General features: G+C 42.2%; 1 pseudogene; it reads right to left on the bottom strand.

Moving 5' to 3' along the window:
• Positions 1–8038: 8038 nt before the first annotated feature.
• On the bottom strand, positions 8039–8988 carry LOC100585090 (annotated as a pseudogene).
• Between the last annotated feature and the right edge of the window lie 1010 nt (positions 8989–9998).

The following is a 9998-nucleotide window of genomic DNA, read 5'->3' as shown; positions in this document are numbered from 1 at the left end:
CCAGGCTGATCTTTACCTCCTGGGCTCAAGCCATCCACTCACCTTGGCCTCCCTAAGTGCTGGGATTATAGGTATGAGCCATTGTGCCCAGCCCCCATCATTCTTTTCTAAACATAATTGAAATTGCCATATTGTATCTGAAAGATTTATTATACCCCAAATACTTTTCTTTTTTAGATGGAGTTTTGCTTTTATTGCCCAGGCTGGAGTGCAATGGCATGGTCTTGGCTCACTGCAACCTCCGCCTCCCAGATTCTCCTGCCTCAGCCTCCTGAGTAGCTGGGATTACAGGCACATGCCACCACACTGGGCTAATTTTTGTATTTTTAGTAGAGACGGCGTTTCACCACGTTGGCCAGGCTGGTCTCGAGCCCCTGACCTCAGGTGATCCGCCTGCCTCAGCCTCCCAAAGTGCTGGGGTTACAGACATAAGCCACTGTGTCCGGCCTCCAAAAGATTTTTAAAAGATGATTTCTCTTTTGATTGGCAAGTTATTTGATTATTTTAAAGATCCTTTTTATTGTATTTTGGACAATGAAAGTCCTACTTTTTTGGAATATATTAAATTTTCTTTATTGCCTAAGGTAAAATTCTTTTGTGTGTGAATGTTCTATCGATACTTAAAAAGAATGTATATTATTTGACCTATACAGCATTAATGCATTTTCTCTATTAAATCACAGTTGTATGTTGTTATTCAGATCTTCCTTGTCTATTTTAAAAAACAGACTTATTAAGATGTAATTTGTATACCATACAATCCACTGATTTAAGGTATGCAGTTCAGTGTTTTTTGGTACATTCACAGAGTTAGGTAGCAATCACTATATTCTAATTTAGCCTAACTTATCAAAATCTATGCAGATTTATAACAACTTAAGTCCAGTGAAATATAGAATCCTCAGTAGCTCCTTTATACTCCCTTCTAATGCTATTATTATGCATTTATAGTATAATAGTATTTATGCATTTTTAATAGTATTCATGCATTATTATTGTGTGTATGCTAATATGTTATACATATTATTATACATGTTATGTTTTTATATGTTAAAAACCCAACAATTCTTTGGTATCATTAATGCATTATGCAGTCTGAAGTCTTTTAAAGAAACTGAGAGAAGAAAGGAGAAAAAGTATATCTACACAGTTGGGCACGGTGGCACATGCCTGTAATCCCAGCACTTCGGGAGGCCAAAGAGTGGATGGCTTGAGTCCAGGAGTTGGAGATCAGCCTGGGCAACATAGTGAAACCCTGTCTCTATGAAAAATATGAAAATTAGCCAGGTGTGGTGGCACGCACATCTATAGTCCCAGCTACTTGGGAGGCTGAGGTGGGAGGATTGCTTGAGCCCAGGTGGTCAAGGCTGCACTGAGCTGTGATTATACCACTGCACTCCAGTCTGGTGACAGAGCAAGACCCTGTCTCAAAAAAAAAAAAAAAGTGTATCTATAGAGTTTTTAAATTTTATTTATTTATTTATTTATTTATTTATTTATTTATTGAGATGGAGTTTTGCTCTTGACACCCAGGCTGCAGTGCAGTGGTGGGATCTCGGCTCACTGCAAACTCTGCCTCCCGGATTCAAGAGATTCTCCCGCCTCAGCCTCCCAAGTAGCTGGGATTACAGGCACCCACCACCTCGCCTGGCTAATTTTTGTATTTTTAGTAAAGATGGGGTTTCACCTTGTTGGCCAGGCTGATCTCGAACACCTGACCTCAGGTGATCCACCCGCCTCGGCCTCCCAAAGTGCTGGGATTACAGTGTGAGCCACCATGCCCTGCCATTACCTTTCAATTTACCCATTCTGCTTGTCTTTGTTTATTACTATAGTTTGAGCTACCGTCTCATGTCCTTTCCTTTTCCCAGTATAGCTTTGCTTTCACCTTTCATGTAGCATCAGTGTCAAGTACACTGTATTTCAATAGATTACGGCCCCAACAACACAATTATATACACATTGTTCTATGAAATTACTTTATAAATCAGTTAAAATAAGAAAGGAGAAGAAGGTCAGACATGGTGGCTCAAACCGGTAATCCCTGCACTTTGGGAGGCTAAGGCAAGAGGTTCACTTGAGGTCAAGAATTTGAGACCAGCCTGGGCAACATGGTGAGACCCCATCTCTACAAATTATTATGATTATTTTTTTTTGAGATGGAGTCTCGCTCTGTCGCCCAGGCTGGAGTGCAGTGGCGTGATCTCGGCTCACTGCAAGCTCCGCCTCTCCGGTTCACGCAATTCTCCTGCCTCAGCCTCCCAAGTAGCTGGGACTATAGGCGCCTGCCACCATGCCCGGCTCATTTTTTGTATTTTTAGAAGAGATAGGTTTCACCGTGTTAGCCAGGGTGGTCTCGATCTCCTGATCCACCTGCCTTGGCCTCCCAGAGTGCTGGGATTACAGGTGTGAGCCACCGCACCCGGCCTCTACAAATTTTTTTTTTAAAATTAGCCAGGTGTAGTAGTGGGCATCTGTGGTCCCAGCTATTTGGAAGGGTGAGGTGGGAGGATTGCTTGAGCCCAGGAGGTTGAGGCTGCAGTGAGCCGTGTTTGCACCACCGCACGTCAGCTTAGGTGACAGGGTTAGACCTTGTCTCAAAAAAAAGAGAGAAGAAATATACAATTATATACTGTCTTTTGTAATTTCTACATAATTTCCTTTACCAATGTTCTTTGTATGTGTGTGTTGTGTGTTTATGTATGTTATGTGTGTGTGTGCGTGCATGTTCACATTACTGTCTGGAGTCACTTGCTTTCTGCCTGAACATTTCTTGTCAAGCAGGTGTGCTATCAACAAATTCAGGTTTTGTTTATCTGGGAATATCTTTATCTTGCCTTCATTTTTAAGAGAGCATTTTGCTGGATATAAGATGCTTGCTAGATGAAATTTTATTTTCAGCACTTTGACTGTATCAACGCACTGCCTCTGGCTTCCATTGTTTCTGATGAAAAGACTGCTGTCAATCTTACTGGGGACTTTTTACATGTGACACGTTGTTTGCTCCTGTTGCCTCTAAGATTTTTCTTTGTCTTGCAGCATCTTTACCGTAATATATCTGGATGTGGATCTCTTTGTTTGGCATACTTGGAATTTGTTGAGCTTCTTGGCTGTGTAGATTAATGTTTTTCATCAAAGATGAGAAGTTTCAACCTTTGTTTCTTTGAGTACATTGATGCTTCTGCCCTTCCTCTTTACCTGCTAATTCTTCTGTGTGTATTTTAGTGCATATAATGGCATCTCACATCTTCCTGAGGCTTTGATAATTTTTCTTTCTCCTCTTCATTTTTTTTAACTCTCTGTACTCGTGATTGGATAATCTATATTGATCTAGCCTCAATTTCACTGATTTGCTCCTGCCAGCTCAAACCTGCTGTTGAATATCTCTAGTGAAGTTTTAACTTTTTAAATTTTGCTTTTCAATTCTAGAATTTCTATGGGTTTCTGTTTAAATAATTTTGTCTTTTTCTTGATGTTCTCTGTTTGATGATATGTTGTTATCATCCTTTCTTTTAATTCTTTAAGCATGGTTTCCTTTAGTTCTTTAAGGATGTTTTTAATAGCTGCTTTGAAGGTTTTTCTGCTATTTCACCATCTGGGCTCCCTCAATTTCATGTATTTTTAAGTATTTTTCTCCCTGGCCTGTCAAAGAATGAGAGATATATTAATGTATCCCACTAAAAATGTGTTATTTTTTTCTTCAGGTTTCTAACTTTCATTTAAAAAATTTTGTTGATGTTAGTAGGTGTATAGTTTTCTATTATGGTATTATTAAATATTGAGCAGGTATAAACTAACATTCATAAAATAGGAGTTAAATATTAATGGCATAACAAATATCTGAGTTTATACCCATCACATTTGAGAAAACACATTATCACACATTTTTTCCCTTTTTATTTTGAAGAATGAATTTGGAGGATTTATACCAGATGTCAAACCTTATTATTATGTTTACCATAGCATATTATTATGTTATCATAAAAGAGTGTGATATTAGCACTAGTGTAGACAGACCATTGTAACAGAACAGAGAGTCTAGAAATAAATCCGCACATATATGGCCACTTAATTTATAATTAAGGAGACAAATGCAGAGTGGTAGACTTGATGTATAGAAGCTCATATATTAATAGTAACCCCGTACGTATTATAGATGTTACAAATGTTTTCTCCCATTTAGTAGTTTATTCTTTAACCCTTTAACTTAAACCTCTACTTTTTTCTTAATAGCTGTAGAGTGTAATAAAAAAGAAAAAAAAAACTCTTTTTTTTGGTCACACAGAGTTTATTTATTTTTTTATTTTATTTTATTTTTTTGAGACTGGGTCTCACTCTGTCACTCAGGCTGGAATGCACTGGTGTGATTACTGCTCACTACAGCCTCGACCTCCCCGGGGTCACGTGATCTTCCCACCCCAGCCTCCCAAGTAGCTAGGACTACAGGCACATGCCACTATCCCTGGCTAATTTTTGTATTTTTTGTATAGATAGGGTTTTACTATTTGGCCAGGCTGGTCTTGAACTCCTGGGCTCAAGTGCCTGCCTTGGCCTCCCAAAGTGCTGGGATTACAGGCAGGAGCCACCGCGCCCAGCCTACTTTTTAATTTTAGGTGGTCAAATATGTTGCTTGTTCTTTTTTGGATCCTAGGTCTCATGAGATAATTACTAGAACTTTCTCTAACCCAAGTTTATAAAAATATTTCCCTCTAATGATATAAAAAGGGCTTTTAAAATACTTAGATCTTAATTTTCATTCAGAACTTATTTTCATGCACAATGCATGAAAATAGGTGTCTAACAACAGCAATTGTCACTTTACCATTTATTGACTAAGCCTTTCTTCCCCCAGTAACTTAAAGGGCCAAATTTTTATCCTGTACATTCCCACATGTAACTGTCTGTGCTTTGGGGCTGTCTGTTCTGTTCCACTGGTTTATGTGCTCTTGGGCCAATATCACATTCTTTTAATAAATATAACTTACTACTATATTTAGAGTTGTGCTAAAACAATGTCTCTTCATAGTTTTTTTCCCCAAGCCTTTCAAATCTAGATGCACTGGCCTAGGCCAGGCAAAGCTCATAAGTCAGATTCCAATAAATATCTTTGATGGTAGGGTTCCTAGAAACAACCACACAAATACACTGGACAGAATTCTATCTCCAGCCCCATGCTGCCCTGAAGTCTCACTTTTTCGGGGTCAGCTCTTTTTTTTTTTTTTTTTTTTTTTAGATGGAGTCTCACTTTGTCGCCCAGGCTGGAGTGCAGTGGCACGATCTCTGCTCACTGCACACTCCACCTCCTGGGTTCAAATGGTTCTCCTGCCTCAGCCCCCCAAGTAGCTGGGATTACAGGTGCCTGCCACCACACCGGGATAAATTTTGTATTTTTAGTAGAGACAGGGTTTCACCAAGTTGGCCAGGCTGGTCTCGAACTCCTGACCTCAAGTGATCTGCTTGCCTCGGCCTCTCAAAGTCCTGGGATTACAGGTGTAAGCCACCATGACTGGCCCAGGGTCAGCTCATTCTTTCTACTATTCTTCTTAGCTCTCATTTCACACTTAACTCTCTGTAAACCACCATCTCTTCATTTCCTCCTCCAGGATGAACTTTCCTTCTATTTTACAGAGCAAAATCCATGATATAGAAACCCCTTAACTTTCTTTTTTTTTTTTTTTTTGAGACAGAGTCTCGCTGTCGCCCAGGCTGGAGTGCTGTGGCGCGATCTCGGCTCACTGCAGGCTCCGCCCCCCGGGGTTCACGCCATTCTCCTGCCTCAGCCTCCTGAGTAGCTGGGACTACAGGCGCCCACCACCTTGCCCAGCTAATATTTTGTATTTTTAGTAGAGACGGGGTTTCACTGTGTTAGCCAGTATGGTCTCGATCTCCTGACCTCGTGATCCGCCCGCCTCGGCCTCCCAAAGTGCTGGGATTACAGGCGTGAGCCACTGCCCCCGGCCAGAAACCCCTTAACTTTCTAATGGCAAACCGACAAACTGACCCTTAAATCCATCTGTTTCTTTCCCTATTATTAAAATAAGAGTAGAGTCCTGCCCTCTCTCTTCCTCTCAAGCTAAAGTAAGCTCTATTGAGTGAGATCTAGTTTCCTCCCACACCCTTAGGACATGGCTCGGCTTGGTCCTCCCTGTCTGTGTTTAAACATGCCTGTCCCTCCCACTCAAACACACACATGTTCACACACACATCTTTAGGCTCCAGATTCTCCTGCAGCCATCTTGCTACCTCCTCTTGTTCAAAGCTACACTTCTAGAAAAAGTTGTCTACCTCACTGTTTGTTCTTTCATTCATTTCTCAGCCTACTGCAAGGGCCGCCGGTCACTTCCTTACTGTTAAATCTTTGCTAATATTCCTGTCTCCAGTCTTGCTCTCCTCCAAACTGTTTCTCACCATAGAAGCCAGAATAATCCTTTTAAGATGCAAATTTGGATATATGATTCCCCTCCTTAAAAACTTTCATGACTTCTTATTGATCTCAAGGTCCTAACTCCTTGACAAGGCCTCTGCCTCCAGTCTTCTCAATCCCGTGAGCCCTTTCCAATCCTAAATTCTGGTCACATCAAGAGTTTCCCTGCCCCTGGCTTCCTCACTATGCCTTCACCTGGTCTTTCATTCCGCACGTTTGCCTGGCTAGCTCCTACTCACCTTCAGTACTCCAGCAAGAAGACGCTAGTGACCACCCTACCACTCCTTCCCCCACCCCAAGACCACATGAAACACCCCTACTTTGTATTTTCCCGGCACCCAGTACTTATTCCCACTACGTGGAACATTCCTTACACTGTTTACTTCTCTCTCTCTCCAACTAGATGGAAAACACTTTGTCAAACAGGGTCATTTCTTAATTATTATTTAACTCCAACATTTAGCAAAGTGCCTATTGCACAGAAGATGGATTATGGCTATCAGAAATGAATGAACGAATAGCTCCTCTATTAGCCACAGAACTCAGCATCACCTGTGACCTTTTGTTTTAACTAAAGCTATTCACTCATTCATTCATCTTATTGCGGTAAAAACACATATCATAAAATGTACCATCTTAGCCATTTTTAAGTATACAGCTCAGTAGTGTTAAGTGTATTTACATTGCTGTGAAGCAGAACTCCAGAACCTTTTCATCTTGCAGAACTGAAACTCTGTACCCACTAAACGATTCCCCATTTCTCTCCTGCTCCCAGACCCTGGTAACCACCATTTTACTACCTCTACGAATTTGACTGCGTTAATACCTCCTATACTGAAAACATTTGGTAGTTGTCCTTTTATGCCTGGCTTATTTTACTCAAGTTTATCCAGGTTGTGGCAAGTGATGGGATTTCCTTCCTTTTTAAGGCTGCTTAGTATTCCATTGTGTGTAAATACTACATTTTATCTGTTCACCTGTGAACATCCATGAACATCCTATTTTTACCTGTCTGTGACTTTTTGTGATGATTTTCTATGGTATTTAGAATTTTGGATTTTTTGCAAGTTGCCGATTCCACAGCATTCAAATATACTATTACAAAGAATACATGCAAATATATGCTTTCTATAAATACAAAGGGCTTTTTAAAATAGAAGCTTTTGTTACTATCATAAAGTTGTTCATGCTTTTTGTAATAAGAAGCTCTTTTTATTAAAATGTTTTATATTTTAACATATATTTCACTGTATCAGTCCTTATTTTTTTTTCCACAAAAACACTTTTTATTTAAGGCAAAGAGAAGTCTTGCTGAAGGGATTACAGTTCCAAGCAGCCAAAACTCAACTGTTAGTGGCACTATTTTGACCTGGCAGATTTTGCTTCTCTTTGGTCAGAAAAGGGTATTGAAGTTGTACTTTCCCCAGTGGGGCAAAAAGGAGGGCAAAGCAAACTGGAAGAGACTTCTACTCTATTGACTGGGCTCTTCAGATCCAACATCAAGCTAGACACGCCCTTGCTGGCCACTCTACAGGTTGCTGTCCCACTGCTGGAAAAAAATGAGACAGGAAACACAGGTATAGGTCACTTAGGGATGAGCAGGCATCCACAGCTTCAAAACTCTTCATGGAAGGGGTAATGCTTGTGGGAGGCACAGCTCACCAAGGCACAGACCCTCCAGTTCCTGTTGTAGCTGAGTAAGGAGGTCATATCCTGGCTGTTCAGTTCAAAGTCAAAGACCTTAAAGTTGTCAGCAATGAGTTCTGGTGTCACAGACTTAGGGATCACCCCCAAGTTCCTCTGCATGAGGAACCGGATCAGGACCTGGGCTGTAGTTTTACTGTGCTTGGCTGCAATCGCCTTGATCCTGGGATCCCCCCGGAGGGAAGGGTCCTCAGCATTGGCCCAGGGCCTGTTGGGAGTGCTGAGGGGGCTATGGGCGGTCACCATGATGCCTTTGGACTGCCAGTACTGGATTAACTTCTCCTGAGTGAGGTAAGGGTGGCACTCAATCTGGTTAACCACAGGCTTATACTTTAAGCCAGGTTTGTTTAAGAGCCTCTCCACCTGGAGATGGTTGAAGTTGGAAATGCCAATAGCTTTCACCAGCCGTTCATCCACCAGCTCTTCCATGGCTGCCCATGTGTCCAGAATGTTGGTGTCACTGGGAACCACATTACCCAACTCATTCAATGGAAAAATTCCTTCCCAGGCTTAAAGCCAGTCAGCCAGTGAATAAGGTAGAGGTCCAGGTAGTCCAGCTTCAGGCTGCTGAGGGTCTTCTGGCAGGCTCCTTTCACCAGGCCCTTCCCATGGTATGTGCACCACAGCTTACTAATGATGAAGAGCTCCTCACGCTTCACCACCTGCTCCCTGAGCTTCTCCTGAATGGCCACCCCCACCTCATTCTCATTCTAGTACACGTGGGCACAGTCAATGTGGCAGTACCCGATACTGATGGTCACCTTCACGGCCTCAGTCACCAGGCCTGGAGGGGACTTCCAGGTGCCCAGCCCCAGGATGGGCATCTTGGCGCCATTGTTGAGCACATGGTGGCTGGCCATGGCTGCTGCGCTCCCTGGAATTGTTTCATACTGTCTTGGGTGCCTTGGAGGACTTATCTCCTGTTCTCTGCCATGCTAACCAGTGCTATGTATAACCCTGCCCAGTACAGGGTGGTGAGGGAGGGGTGCCTGTCTCTTCAGCACAAGGCTACTTCCACTCCCCACTCCCAGCAAAAGCTGATCTGACCATGGAACAATGATCAGAAGTAGGAAAATAGCACTGGCCAGGTGCAGTGGCTTATACCTGTAATCTCAGCACTTTGGAAGGCTGAGGCAGGAGGACTGTTTGAGCCTGGGAGTTTGAGACCAGCCTGGGCAACATAGCAAAACCCCGTCTCTACAAAAATTTTAAAAATTAGCCAGGTGTGGTGGCACATGCCTGTAGCCCCAGCTACTTGGGTGGTGGAGGTGAGAGGATCACTTGAGCCCAGGAGAGCAATGATTGCCCCACTGCACTCCAGCCTGGGCAACAGAGCAGGACCCTGGCTCAAACAAACAAACAGAACCAAAAAACCCAAACCCACCAAAAAAAAAAAAAAAGACAAATAAAAAATTAAGGAAAATAACATTGACATAATACTATTAACAGACTTACAGATCCAATTTGATTTTCTCATTTTTCCCACTGTTGTCCTTTCTGTTCCAGAATCCATTCCAGTAGCCTATGGGGCATTGTTGTTGTGTCCCCTTCATCTCCTCCACTACGGAGCAGTTTCTCAGCCTTTCTTCATTTTTCATGACGATATTTTTGAACAGTACTGGCAGCTATTTCATAGAATGTTCCTCAGCTTGAATTTCTATGATATTTCCTCATGATCAGATTGAGACTGTGTATTTGGCAAGAATGCCACATGGGAGTGAGACTGTGCACTTCTTGGTACATTGCAGCAGGGGGTCCGTGATGTCTCTGTGTTTTATTGCTGGTGATGTGAACTGTGATCACTTGGTTAAGATGGTGTCTTCCTGGTGCACCACTGTGCCCAGCTAATTTTTAAATACGTTTTGTAGAG

The sequence above is a fragment of the Nomascus leucogenys genome, chromosome 10, assembly GCF_006542625.1.
Source record: "Nomascus leucogenys isolate Asia chromosome 10, Asia_NLE_v1, whole genome shotgun sequence".
Classification (NCBI taxonomy): Eukaryota; Metazoa; Chordata; class Mammalia; order Primates; family Hylobatidae; genus Nomascus; species Nomascus leucogenys.
Note: the sequence above shows the minus strand (reverse complement) of the source record. Positions and strands in the feature narration are given on the sequence as shown.